This window comes from Ascaphus truei, chromosome 14 (assembly GCF_040206685.1).
Source record: "Ascaphus truei isolate aAscTru1 chromosome 14, aAscTru1.hap1, whole genome shotgun sequence".
Taxonomy (NCBI): Eukaryota; Metazoa; Chordata; class Amphibia; order Anura; family Ascaphidae; genus Ascaphus; species Ascaphus truei.
In genome coordinates, this window is record NC_134496.1 from 46,347,044 (window position 1) to 46,361,335 (window position 14,292).

At 43.9% G+C, this 14,292-nt stretch overlaps 1 protein-coding gene across 1 annotated transcript in view; it reads left to right on the plus strand.

The window, feature by feature from the left end:
* TBL1XR1 (TBL1X/Y related 1) overlaps positions 1-14,292 on the plus strand; it is a 102,235-nt gene that overhangs the window by 131 nt on the left and 87,812 nt on the right. Inside the window, exon 1 of the mRNA XM_075570753.1 lies at positions 1-135. This exon is cut by the window's left edge and continues 131 nt beyond it. The gene's annotated coding sequence lies outside the window, so the exon portion shown is untranslated. The remainder of the gene's footprint in view (positions 136-14,292) is intronic.

Genomic DNA, 14,292 nt, shown 5'->3' on the forward strand with positions numbered 1-14,292 from the left:
ACCCCGGCACCCCCCCCTGGTCTCCCTACCCTCCCCCCCCCCATCCCTCCTCTCACCAGGGCAATAGCTGCATGTTGCAGCGCTGTGTATCTGCTGCCTGGGGAGGGAGCTGCCTATCTCAGCAACTATTGCAAGGTAAGTCCCTGGGTGTGTGGGGGTGCTGTGCCCCTCAGGGTGGGGGTCTCTGTGCGTGGGGGGCAGGTGGGGTGGGGGTCTCTGTGCCTCTCAGGGTGGGGGTCTCTGTGCCTCTCAGGGTGGGGGTCTCTGTGCATGGGAGGTAGGGGGTGTGTGGGGGTGCTGTGCCCCTCAGGGTGGGGAGGGGAGGGGAGGGGTGGGGGTCTCTGTGTGTATGGGAGGCAGGAGGGGTGGGGGTCTCTGCGCTTGGGAAGCAGGGGGGGGTCTCTGTGCGTGGGAAGCAAGGGGGGTGGGGGTGCTGTGCCCCTCAGGGTGGGGAGGGGTCTCTGTGCATGGGGGGCAGGGGTTGTGTGGGGGTGCTGTGCCCCTCATGGTGGGGAGGGGGTCTCTGTGCATGGGAAGCAGGGTGTGGGGGGGAGAGCTGCTGGTGTTGGGGGATGGGCGGTGTGACATGTATAGTATTATTACTGCAGGCATGCTGCTGCTGCTGCTGCTGGATGGTGCTTATTATCATTGTTGTTGTTGGGTCTCACATGGGGCTGACCGTGTACCCCGGTGCTGTGCACAGGCTGCTGGGAGGGTGTGCGAAGGGGAATCCCTGACCGAGGAGCTGACAGTCGGAGGGGGGAGGGGCGGGGGTGGAGATGCAAGGCAACCCCTTCATTGCTGGAACTCATGCAGGCCCTTTCCAGTGCTGAAGGGGTGCCTTGTGGTAACAGCCCCCCACTGCCGGGCGGGGGAGGGGGTTACAGTGCCTCGAGCTGGCACACAGGGGTTAACTCAGTTGGAAAGCAGGAACCATTATCAGGGTGTTGCTAACCTATTTATAGAATGATTGTGGAAAGGAAGAGCACAGTTTCGGGAGGGGGAGGGTGTGTGTCATATACATGATATACAATACAGAGCTGTGTGTGTGTGTGTGTATATATTTCTGTATGTGTGTGTATATATTTCTGTGTGTGTGTGTATATATTTCTGTGTGTGTATATATATATTTCTGTGTGTGTGTGTATATGTATATATATATATATAATATATATATATATATATATATATATATATATTATACACATCTATAATATATATATAATTACTCCCAGGAAGCACGTGAGGGAAATGTATTCTGCTGCTGCTGGGGGAGGGGAAGAGAAATCCTCACTTCCAGGTTACTTTGGCACATTTCCCACTCCCTCTCTTGCCTGGGATCAGGTTCAGAACTGCTCTGTGCCTTCCTGTTCTGATGTACAGTATTTCTCAGTAAAGGGTATTTGTATTTAAACCTCTCTTGTTGTGCTGCGGTATTGTTTGGCGATTACAATGTAACTATTGATTTCAGATAAGAGATTTAACATGAATGTTTGTTTATATTACTAAAAAAAAAAATGATTCCTTTATTCTTTTCGATTTTTGTTTGTATAAATAAGGAAGACGTTACATGTTCACGAGGAAGTTTTATCCCATTGTTTACGGCCGTTTTAATGCAGGACAGTGTGACTTCAATAAGTGACGCTTTTTATAAAAACGACGCAGATTGTTATGAAAAGATGTCGTCAACCCTGAGACATGTCGCACGTTTTGATATAAATTCCTTAAATTTAGTTCCATTCAAACGGCAGTTTTCATTAATATATGGTCTTTTAATCCATCACAATCCCAAAACACGTTCAAAATACAACTTCAAGGCCGAGTTGCTTAAATGCTCGCTCAGATAGACCGCTGTGTTTGCGTGCTTGCGTTCGCGCCTCCGCCGCACACTCCTGCAGCCCAGCGATCTCTGCTCAAACTGCAGGAGTTGGGTAGTGGCGTTTTGGGGGCGTGTAACGGACACGTTACGGAGCTGGTTCGCCTTTATTGGCTGAACCAGCTCACGTCACGCGACAGTAGCACGAAATGTCAATTTTGGTTGTGGCGTCAAAATGTCGCTGCACTTTGCCGCTGGTGGAGTTTTCAGTCCCACCGAACAACCAGAAATTGCGACAGATGTGTGCGCACGTCGCAACGCGGCCTGTCTGAGCGAGGCCTAACACAGGGGTGCTCAACTCCACTCTTCAAGACCCCCACCCCCAAACAGGTCAGGCTTTCAGGATATCCCAGCTTCAGCACAGGTGGCTCAATAAGTGACTCAGTCAAAGACTGAGCCACCTATGCTGAAGCAGGGACTGATTGAGCCACCTGTGGTGAAGCTGGGCTATCCTCAAAACCTGACCTGTTGGAGGGGGTCTTGAAGACTGGAGTTGACCCCCTGGCTTAACAGATAAAGTTTCACGCACCATAAAGCCAAAAAGCGCGTTAATTAAAGCTGCAGACCAAGCAATATCCTATGTTTTTTTTTATTTTTTAAATAAATCAGTTCTGTACTATGAGAAAATACTTGTAGCATTTTTTTTAAAACCACTATGAATCCCATTTTGTATGTATTATAATGTAACCAGCATTTTCTGTTTCTATAGCAACTATTTACAAAGCCCCATCCCCTTCCTCTTCTGAAAGAGGCTCTGGCACACCCCTTTTTGAGCCCTGTCCGCTTTCTAGCAGTGCACAAATTGTATCTAGTGACTGCCTGGTCACATGATCTTCCCCACAGAACTTTGCATCTTTGGTCCTCTTCTGCCACACAGCCATTTAGTGAACCCCTGAGCTGAATCTTTGCCGATCGATTGGCAACTTAGCTAATTTCTTATCATTATGTGGGTTATATTGATAAACCGGCAGCTTGGACTGCTGCTTTAAGATGGGTTTAGGTGTAGTTATAACCGTTTAGTATATCTGGGTCGATGCAATTGTTTTTTTTTTTTTTAATGACATGCCCTACTTGTTTTGTTTATTGGGGGTCAATTGATACTTGGCCCCAATATAAAAAGAATAATTATACGAGAATGACTTTGTTGACCAGATTTGACCAATTCGTCTAATTTAACTGCTTATCACCAGCAATGGATCTGCTCTCATTTCACAGAATTATGCAGTGTAACAAATGTCGCACTTGGTCCCACTACACTTAAAACGTTTATAATGTTATGAAAATTGGAACATGGTTTTCCTTCCGTTCTGCCACTTCATTAAAGGAAAGACGGTTAAATATATTTTGTGAGCGGCGTGCATAATATTAACACAAATCACACAGATTGTGTTATTCACTGGACAAAGCGCTCTTTAAACACATGTTCTCAAAAATTATATTTTGATTTGCTATACAGGGGAGGGTTCATGTCACTTTTTTACTCACCATAACTTATATCCAACTCCATCTGTCCACGAAAGGTCTGAATTGACTGTATAACCCTGTTCATTTATGTAACCATGTATTGTTATAACTCTGCGCCCAGGACATACAGGAGGGCCCCGGGCATGCGCCAGGTTCCGTTCTAAGGGCCTGCCGCAAAGCAGTAATCGCCGGAAAGCGGAACTGGCAATTTTCGGCTTGTGCACATGCTCAGACCTGAAATTCTCCGTTCTACGCATGCGTGACCTTTGACTTACCCGTTGTGCACATGCGTGACCTCTGACTTACCCGATCTGCGCATGTGCAGACATGGCGGCCCCCTTCTCGGTATTGGCGGGGCGCTGAGAAGCGGGGCCCTGCTAGACTTGAAAACGAGAGGTAACTCAATGTATTACTTCCTGGTAAACATTTTTATAAATAAAATAAATACATGATATAATGTGTGGTTGAAACCTATTCCATCTTCACATTGCAAAGCCAGTATAACCAGCCTCACACGGAGACCCAAAAGGTCGAAACTGCTTTCTGTGAGCAGGTTTACTGGCTCTGCACTTCTTTAACCTTGGCTGTGCAGAAAGCTGTGTTGGGCTGGGGCCATAGAGGGGGTAGCAGGGCTGAGGCGCGCTTACGCTGAGGCTCGCCTGCTGAAATCTGCGCGATTTCATGCCCATGCAGGCGAGCCAGCGGGTGCGATTGGGAGGCGGGGGAGACTGAGGGAGGCTGGGCAGTGACGTCGCTGGGCCAATCGCCCACGACGCACCGACGTCACGGCGCCAACGTCACGGCGCCGTGACGTTGACGATGCTCCGCGCTGATTGGATGTTTTCAGCCGACAGCGCTCTGAAAAACAGTTTGGCTGTCGGCTGTAAAATCCAGCGCCTCAGCACGCCTGCGGACGCTCGCGTGAGCCCCCTCTAAAGACATCCTCATGGAGGATGCAGGGGCTCAGCGCGGAGCGTCCACACGGCTCAGCACGGACGTGCCTTCTATGGACTCGGCCTAATGCGACAGGCATAAGTTTAAATGGACATGAAGAAAAATGTGACACTGTGTTTATTTGCATTTCATTTCCCAGAATCCCTTACTGCAGTGGAAGCATTGTATGCTAAGGGATAATGAGGAAAGGCAGGGTTGCAGACCTGTATGAGCCGTGATATTTTTTGTACTACACGGTGGAGGGTTTTTGTCACTTTTTTTTTTAAATTTATTTTTTTACCCATCATAACTTATAAAATGTGTGGTTTAAACTTTTTAAAACCCAATTAAAAAAGGACACTTAAAATAAGTAAAAGACAAGAAAAAAAAAAAAAGAGAAGCACGGCCTTCTTAGAAAAATATAATGTGAACCACAGAAGCCCCCAATTCTCACTGACTTTAATGGTAAGATTAGTGATGCATCATGTATGTGTTTCACTTAAAATAAATATCAGGCCCTTCTCCAGGGCGCTTGGCTGGTCTCATGGCCCAGAAAACGACAGGCTAGCTTTACCCGTGGAATCCAATCAGGTCTATATGATATTGATGTTACGGTCTTATCTGTACTTTTATCAATACAGTTCAACACAATAAGAACCCCCCCAAAACATGCTTGCCTCTATTTATGTTTTTGATCAACAATACACAGGACAGGGACAAATATTGCCACAGCAATTAATGCAAAGGGTGGTAAAGTTATAGTTTTTTTTCCCCCACCATTATTGAACTTAAATTTTTAAAACAGCCGCCCCTTTCCACTTTATTTGTTTTAATAATAAATGCCTATTTCTTTTACACGACTGGAACTGTGGGGTCCCCCAGAGCTAAACTGATCTATTTTCAGTTTCGGGGACCCCTTGCTGCCAGAGATAATTACTGGTGAAGTTACTGGGTTTAAATCTCCCTCCAAGGGAAATGCATTACAAATCTCAGGCAAATAAGAAGCTGCCTCATCATCGTTTGCGGCTTCCCATTGGACGGCCATTTAAAGCCCCCTTAAAAAACAGGAAGTAATACCGGTAATTGAAATCGGCAAGTATCTCAGGAACCAGAGAGCCCGCAGAGCTGAAAATAGCGCAGTTCAGCTCCAAAAGACCCACCAGCTCCCGTCCTGTGATAATTTAGGGGGATTGTTACTTTGTTTTTGAGAAAGTAGTAATGTATTTTATGACGGGGCTATATCTCCCTTTTGTGAAAACTGACTCCTTTATTCCAACCTAATTAAAACACACAAACACAATGCCTTTAATGGCTGTGCATAGTTGCCCAATATTGATTAGTGAAGGAGCCACAGTGTTAAGTAGGTCATATAAATTTACAGATGGTAATTGGCAATAGGTAATTAAGTAGAAACTGGACACTAAGCTCTGTAATTTCTAAGTGGGTCATCACGTTTTTTTTTTTACCGTGATTGCCGTGGCTTTTTGATTGGCTGTTTGTTATATACACGTATTATAAACGGCTGCCTTACCAATTCTTTGCATATCAGCTTGTTATTATTTGTAAGGAGGGTTGGAGATAGATATCACAAATCCTACTTCTAGTCTTTGCATTTACCTTTTTGCGTAGGTAGCACCCATAAACCTTGCTTGGTGTTAATTAGGCAAATCATTAATCATACCTCTCTCTGTTGAGCCGTGTTACATCGTTTTTTCGCTTTTATTATTTGTGCTTGTTACATTTTGTTATTGTTGCATTAGTCAGGAAATACGTTGTCACCATATTAAAATATTTTTACATTCAAGCAGTTTATAAATAACTCTTTGTTGGTGATTTTTATTCTCTGAACCTCTTCTTGGTATTCATAATAAGTGCTCACACACTTTATTCTTCCAGGTGCTTTTTCCAATGTAGAATGGTTTTGGCCAATCTGCCACGTATCAAAAAGAGCGTTTTTTTTAAAATAAAAATGAAAAACGTTCCGAACAAGAAACCTTCTTCTGTTCATTTTTTTTTTTAGTAATTGTCACAATATTTTTTTGGAATCTGTCCCAGCTTCACGAAACCCAACAAAGGTACCCAGCAGTCAGTGTAAAAATCATGAATCAAGGCAAAATACATAAAAAATCCTCATATTTTACTGGTGGAAAACATCCAATAATCCTAATAGTTAACGAACATGGATAATTGTGTGAACAAAGCATATAGGCCAGATAATGCAAACAGTATACTGTAGTCATAATCTCAAAAATAGCAAAGGAGGGAGCAAGAGGGAAGTGACGGAGAAGAAATGGAACTGGGAAAAGGAGGGGGAAGAAAGAGGACAATTAACAATTAAATTGGGAGGGGGGGGGCAACGTTTCAGGGGGTGAGCCCCTTCTAGCCCATTCCCACAGAACAAATGTCCGTGGTACACAACCGAAAACAAATAACAAAAAAATCTTAATTGGAGACCCGAATACGAACCCTTTAGGATTTTAACATATTTCAAACCTAAAATGTTAGATCTTAATCTAAGTCCTGATAACCTGATCAGATAAATGACACAAAAACATGATACTTTTTTCAACATTTATTGATCCACAAATGATTCAAGGTTCAATATCCATGTGTGAAAGTATGTGACCCTTTAGGCCTCGGATATAGCACATGCACATGATGTCACGAGCGCCTGTACTAGAGGCGGTCTGTGGCCTGCAGGATTGCGCGACGGGGCGGTCGTGCCGGAGGCATGCCCGTGACATCACGTGAGCGGTTCGTCCTTATTGGCTGAACCGCACACGTTCCCCGCCGTCACGCAGAAGAACCAAAAAGTTTTCTCGCCACGCATCGGCCGCCTCGGCGCTCTCGTGCACGCACACGTGCTCTATGGCCATGCACATTGCCTTCCTGCCTTTTTGTTTTCAGTGCAAGCGACGCTGCTCTTACTATGGCCGCGGCCTTAGATTCCGTACCTGGTGGCGCCCCTTTGAACAGCAATGAGTTCAACTAAGTGTTTCCTGTAACTGCTGGTCAGTCTCTCACATTGTTTTTGAGGAATTTTGGCCCATTCCTCCTTACAGAACTGCTTCAACTCAGTGACATTTGAGGGCTTCCTTGAATAGACGGCTCGCTTCAGGTCCTGCCACCACATTTCGATGGGGTTTCGGTCCGGACTTTCACTAGGCCATTCTAAAATGCAGATTTTTTTTTTTCTTCTGCACACATTCTTTTCTAGATCTGCTTGCTTGGTTAGGATCATAGTTTTGTTGCATGACCCACTTTCGGTTCAGCATCAGCTCACGGACAGATGGCCAGACATTATCCTCTAGAATCTTCTGATATAATGCAGAATTCATGGTTGTGTCATTGATGGCAAGCCATCCATGTCTCCATGCTTCACGGTTGGGATGAGGTTCTTCTGTTCGAACGCAGTGTTTGGCGAAAACCAAACAGAACGTTTCTCATGGAGGCCAAAAAGTTCTACCTTTGACTTGTCTGTCCAGAGAATATTGTTCCAGAAGTCTTGTGGATCATCTATGTGCTCTTTAGCAAACTTCAGACAGGCAACAATGTTCTTTATAGAGAGCAGTGGTTTCCCCCTGGCTATCCTTCCATGAACACGATTATTGTTCAGTCTTATTCTGATAGTTGCGTCATGAACACTCACATTAGCCAATGCGAAAGTGGACGGCAGATCCTTGGATGTTACTCTGGGCTTCTCTGTGACTTCCTGGATGATTTCCCGGTTTGTTCTTGGAGAGATTTTTTTAGGATGACCGCTCCTGGGTTGAGTGACTGTGGTCTTGAACTTTCTCTGTCTGACAGTGGATTGGTGGAGCCCCACATCCTTACAAATGGTTTTGTAACCCTTTCTTAACTGATGAGCATCAATTACCTGCTTTTCTGACGCGTTTCCACACACCTTGTATGGTGACTACCAAACTCAAAGTTTCTGATCTTTATACTGTTTAGAGTGGGACCTCCCTAACTCACCCCTGAAGATTTACGTAAGTATTTAAACAATTCTAATGTTCTCCTTTTAATTTAGATAATAAAAAAATCAGGGTTTCCTTAACTTTTGCACATACCGTGACTCTTAATTACTCATTGTTTGTCTAATTCATACATCATTTTGTTTCAGAAGACATGGAATTGGTTAATATAAACCCTAGTGGATATTTAAGAAAAGGCTGGTTTTGATACAAGAAGGTTATCATGGGAAAACTATGGAATTTCCGTAATTATCATTGGGGTTCAGAAACTGTATGTGTGTGTGTGTGTGTGTGTGTGTGTGTGTGTGTGTGTGTGTTTAAATTCCCCACTGTGCAATCTCTGAAGATCATACCATGTGTGTGTGTATATATATATATATATATATATATATATATATATATATATATATATATATATATATATATATATATATATATATATATATATATATATATATATACATATATACAGTGTTCGACAAACCTATACATTTGCTCGCCCCGGGCGAGTGGATTTAACCCCCGGGCGAGTAAATATTGGCTCAAGCAGCACACATTTGGTACTAGGTGGCGAGTAGATTTTTTTGTGTGGCGAGTAGATTTTTTGGTGATTTGTCAACCACTGTATATATATACAGTGGTTGACAAATCACCAAAAAATCTACTCGCCACACAAAAAAAATCTACTCGCCACCTAGTACCAAACGTGTGCTGCTTGGGCCAATATTTACTCGCCCGGAGGTTAAATCCACTCGCCCGGGGCGAGCAAATGTATAGGTTTGTCGAACACATATATATATATATATATATATATATATATATATATATATATATATATATATATATATATACCATAATACTGAGTTAAGTTATGGTGAGTAAAAAAAAGTGACAAAAACCCTCCACAGGAAAGCAAATATGCAAATACAACTGTATGCTCATCTGCATGTCTTAGGCAGGTCTGCAACCCCGCCTTATATATATATATATATTGATATATTTTGTAATCTTAATGTCAATGGGAATGCTATGTCCACATACTGCCATTCCGTTTTATGGTCTCATTATTAAAACTATACCGTTATTTTTAAATGTACAGTAGTTCTTGCACAGTAGGGTTATGACACTGTAATATTGCAGTATACACAGGCTTGGATTCTTGTTATAGAGCTGCTTTATGATATTTAGTTTCCATTGCTTTCCATCTGGCACTGTTCAGACCTAGTACATTCATTATGGAATACTAAGAACTGTGATTAATATTGATGTTGGATGTCTTCTGCAAGGCAGACTGGTTTAGTCTGTAAGATTGTGTTAGTATTCCTATTGCTAAATCTCCTAGTACAGATAATTAATATATTATATATTTATAATGCCAATGTATGGCTGTTTTTATTAAATACTCTTCAAAATATTTAAATGTACTAACAGAGTTGTGAATACTTGTGGTTGTCAAGCAGTGGAAAAGCGTTTGGTTTCTTGGTCTTTATTCAATGCCACTATAACACTTCCCTCAATAATACCATGAATGGGGTAAACCCCCCAAAATGTCATTGACAGAGCGGCCTTGTAGGTAGGGTCAGAAAGGAGCTTTTACACGGCTTTCTTGCAATGGAAGTCCTTTATTTCCCTTACCAGGGAAAGCAGGTTGCAGGATACTTTCAAAGGAATAGAATTTTATTTATAAAATATTTTACCAGGAAGTAATACATTGAGAGTTACCTCTCGTTTTCAAGTATGTCCTGGGCACAGAGTAAAACAAATAATACATGGTTACAAATACAGTTACATAAATGAACAAGGTATACATTTATATACAAGACATTGCATGCACAGTTAAAGAAAATATATATTATGAGCTTATGAAACAGTTACAGACCAGATTAAAGTGTGAGACAGCCTTAGATTTGAAAGAACTTAAGCTGGTGGTGGATATGAGAGTCTCTGGTAGGTTGTTCCAGTTTTGGGGTGCACGGAAGGAGAAGGAGGAACGTCCGGATACTTTGTTGAGTCTTGGGACCATGAATAGTCTTTTGGAGTCTGATCTCAGGTGATAGGTACTGCATGTGGTAGGGGTGAGGAGCTTGTTCAGGTAGCTGGGTAGCTTGCCCAGAAAGTATTTGAGGGTGAGACAGGAAAGGTGAACTTTGCGCCTAGACTCTAGTGATGACCAATCTAGTTCTTTGAGCATTTCGCAGTGATGTGTGTTGTAGTTGCATTGGAGAACAAAACGACAAATTGAATTGTAGAGGGTGTCAAGTTTGCTAAGGTGGGTTTGAGGAGCCGAGCCATATACTATGTCTCCATAGTCAATAATTGGCATTAGCATCTGCTGTGCAATACGCTTTCTGACCAGGAGACTTAGGGAGGATTTGTTCCTGTAAAGTACCCCTAGTTTGGCATAGGTCTTGGTTGTCAGGGTATCAATGTGCATCCCGAATGTTAAGTGGGAGTCAAACCATAAGCCCAGGTATTTAAAACTAGTGACAGGTGTTAGGGTGGTTTTAGCGTTGGTTCTAATCAGGAGCTCAGTCACTGGAAGCTTTACAAATTTAGTCTTGGTCCCAAATACCATTGTTACAGTCTTGTCAGTGTTTAAAAACAGTTTGTTTTGGGAAATCCAGTTTTCGAGTCTCAAAAAGTCAGACTGAAGTATGTGTTGAAGGTCAGAGAGGCTATGGCTGTGTGCATACAGGATTGTGTCATCTGCATACATGTGTATTGAGGCTTCCTTACAGGCAGTGGGAAGATCATTAATGAACACTGAGAAGAGTAGGGGCCCCAGAACAGAGCCTTGCGGGACACCACAGGTGATATCCAGGGGGTTGGAGTTAGAGCCTGAGATGGACACATGTTGGGATCTTCCTGATAGGTAGGACTGAAACCAGTTTAAAGCATGTTTCCCTATTCCAGAGCTCTGGAGTTTGTTAAGCAGGATAGCATGATCAACTGTGTCAAAAGCCTTTGCAAAATCTAGGAATACTGCACCAGTGAGTTGTCCCCGTTCCATTCCACACTGGATTTCATTGCAAACTTTTAGCAGGGTAGTTACGGTGGAGTGTTTGGGACGAAACCCAGACTGGAATTGGCTAGGGAAATTTGTCTTGGTGTAGAACTCGCTTAATTGGGAGTGAATCATGTGAGTAATCAAGTAAATCGCATACGTTTGCAAAACGCCAGGAAAGTCCTTAGTGTCAGGGAGCAGTCTGGGTTCTCCCACAGACGGACAATATCCTCTAGGCCAGGGGTGCTCAACTCCAATCCTCAAGCCCCCCAACCGGTCAGTTTTTCAGGATATCCCAGGGTTGAGCACAAGTAGCTCAATCAGAGGCGCAGTCGAAGACCTGTTGGGGTGCGCTTGAGGACTGGAGTTGAGCACCCCTGCTCTAAGCAAAGGTTACCTGCTTTTCCAGCAGGGTCTTGAGCTTTTGTTCAGGCTGTGTGTTGCTGTTGTTCCCAGGAAGGTCCCTCTGGGCACCTCGGCTCCAGCTGAGGAGTCCTGCAGCTCCTTCAGGAACAGGAAGTCCTGTACCTCTGCAGCTTCCTATCTTTTTTAAAGGGCTATTTTACTCAGGAGCTAATTGCCAACAGCCTAACAGAGTTTACAGCGAGGGTGTGGTCTTCAGAGCCTGCACAGTGAGGAAGTTTAACCCTTCACTCCCTCACACACCTCCCCCCTTAGAGTGTAGCCCTGGGTTACACTCGGCCAATAAACAACCCCCCATCTTCTCGGGACAATAATTGACCTGGCAGCGGAGTCTCTGTGGTACCGGAGAGAACAGACCCCAAATGGACTGAACCAATTTTGTGTCTGTAATTTCTGAACAAGGGAAAAAATCTCCCCCAATTTAAACAGTTTCCTGTCTTTTTGTACGGGGCCTGCCCGTGACCCGAAACCTAACTCCCTATCTCCTGACTGATATACCCTAACCAAGGCCTCCCTATCACAATGCCCTTCCTGTGCTACTGGTAGGCTTCCTGGTAAAAACACCTCTAGACTACTTAAACCTTTCTCTAGGGTGCAACACATACCTTCCTATGCTGCCTGCCCTTGGGAACTGTTCTTCGCTTTCCCCCCCTCCCCCCCACATATGGGACCCCCCTTGGTTGTCTTCCATACAGCAATTGAAAATGAGAAAACCCTGTGGAAGACTGGGGAACCTAGTCGATAATAAAGAGAAATGGCAGAAACCATGTACCCCAATGCCATGTATCAGGGGAGACAACTTTTTTTCTTATTCTTATGAGTTTTACTGAAGCATTTGACCAGGCCATCTGTTTGTTTGGGAACAATAAACAGGTATATGTACCGAGTTCAATTTTTCCAGGCCACAGATGTTCTTCACGAGTCTGGACACCGAAATTGTCATCTGGCCTGTTAAAATTTCGGTAGGAATCCCAACCCAGGAGAAGAATTTAATTAGTTTGGTAGCAACATTTACTACTTGGGGAGCACCTGCCTCTTCTAACCTGTGCTGCTTTATGGTTCCCCAAGGGCAGAAGCTGGAAAAAAAATGCTGAATTGCTTTGGGTGAACAATTCCCCAAGTATAACTTCAGTCTCTTTATAAATTCCCGGTCTCCAAGTGTAGTCATATTTAGACTTTGTGTGTTACTTCGGGCGACAGTCCCCCAAAACACATCAATGCTCTTATCACTGCCTGGGACCTTGAATTTATTTTTCTTCTTCTTGGACTGCCATTCCAAGTGCATCTTTTCTGTGTGTTTCACATTGTCTAACTTCCGATTGGATTCATGGACCTGCTTCTCGGTGAAATGTTCTTTTCCAAATACATCTCCCCTCCAACCAGCAACTTCATTTTTTCCCCTTGGGGCAATTATCGGGCGCTTGGGGCATGATGTTTTGCTTCCCCTTTATACAAATTCTAGCCATGATGTGTAGTTGTGGTGGAAGAGAAGACCGGTGCCAAAATCTTTGTAACTTATGTACTCACCCAGTATCTCCAAGTATTCGCTCTAGTTCTTCACACTTTAGCCGCTTGTGGAGGAATTCTTGCTCAAATGTATTTTTCCATTTCTCCACCTCCCTTTCTTCCTCGCTTGGCAACGAGTACTTCCACGCGTCGTGTGATCTCCTCATCCGTGTCACTTGTACGGTCATCTGTTTCTGGCTGAGCATCCTTTAGCTCCAGTACGTCAGTTCTCGTCAACTCTAACTGTACCCCATGCCATCTCTCATTTGTAGATTTGTAGACTTGGGCCCCTCTTTCTTGACTCATTAATTTACTCAGACGGAAGCACCGCTGGATAACCAGTGATGATAACGGAATACCTTTCCTTACTCATTCTAGTCACAGACTGAATCTTTATAGCGGCTGCTTTCATAGAACAGAATCTGTTTCGGACCACGTTTGCACGGTAGCAGGCCTGGATTTGTATTGCACTTCTCAGTCTTAACTTGGTTCTTCTTTTCTGCCTTTCGTGGAAAGCAGACTGTTACCACTGAGACAGCCATGCAGATGCGGTTATAGGAACAGGTCGCTTGCTTGGTTCTGACTAGGATCTATATCCGGACTGCATCACACCAGCAGCTTTCTTCATATTCCTTTTGCGTCGTTGCTGCTGAAACTTTCTGACCTTTGACTGGAGTGTAATTACACATTGCTTCAAATGTCGATACCTCTTCTTCATTGCATCCTCCAAACTGACTGAAGGACGCAGGCTGCTTTATTCTGGCGATAGAGCTGACAAGCTTTCATTCGTCTGTAGGCCGACCGTTGCGGAGCATTTGCGCAGATAACTTTCTCTCTATCCTTCCTTGGATAAGCGCTCTGCAGGATTTCTTAAGTGTTAGAATGCTCTTCTTCCTAACTGTAAATGTAGGGATTTTACTCTTTCCTGCTCCAAAGCTGTGTGTTCCTGCTATTCCCAGGAAAGTCCCTCTGGACAACTGGGCTCCTCTGCTTTGCCGGCTGTGTAGTCCTGCAGCTTCTTCAGGTTCAGAAACAGGAAGTCCTGTACCTCAGCAGCTTCCTGTCTTTTAAAGGGCTATTTTATTCAGGAGCTAATTGCCAACAGTGTAAGG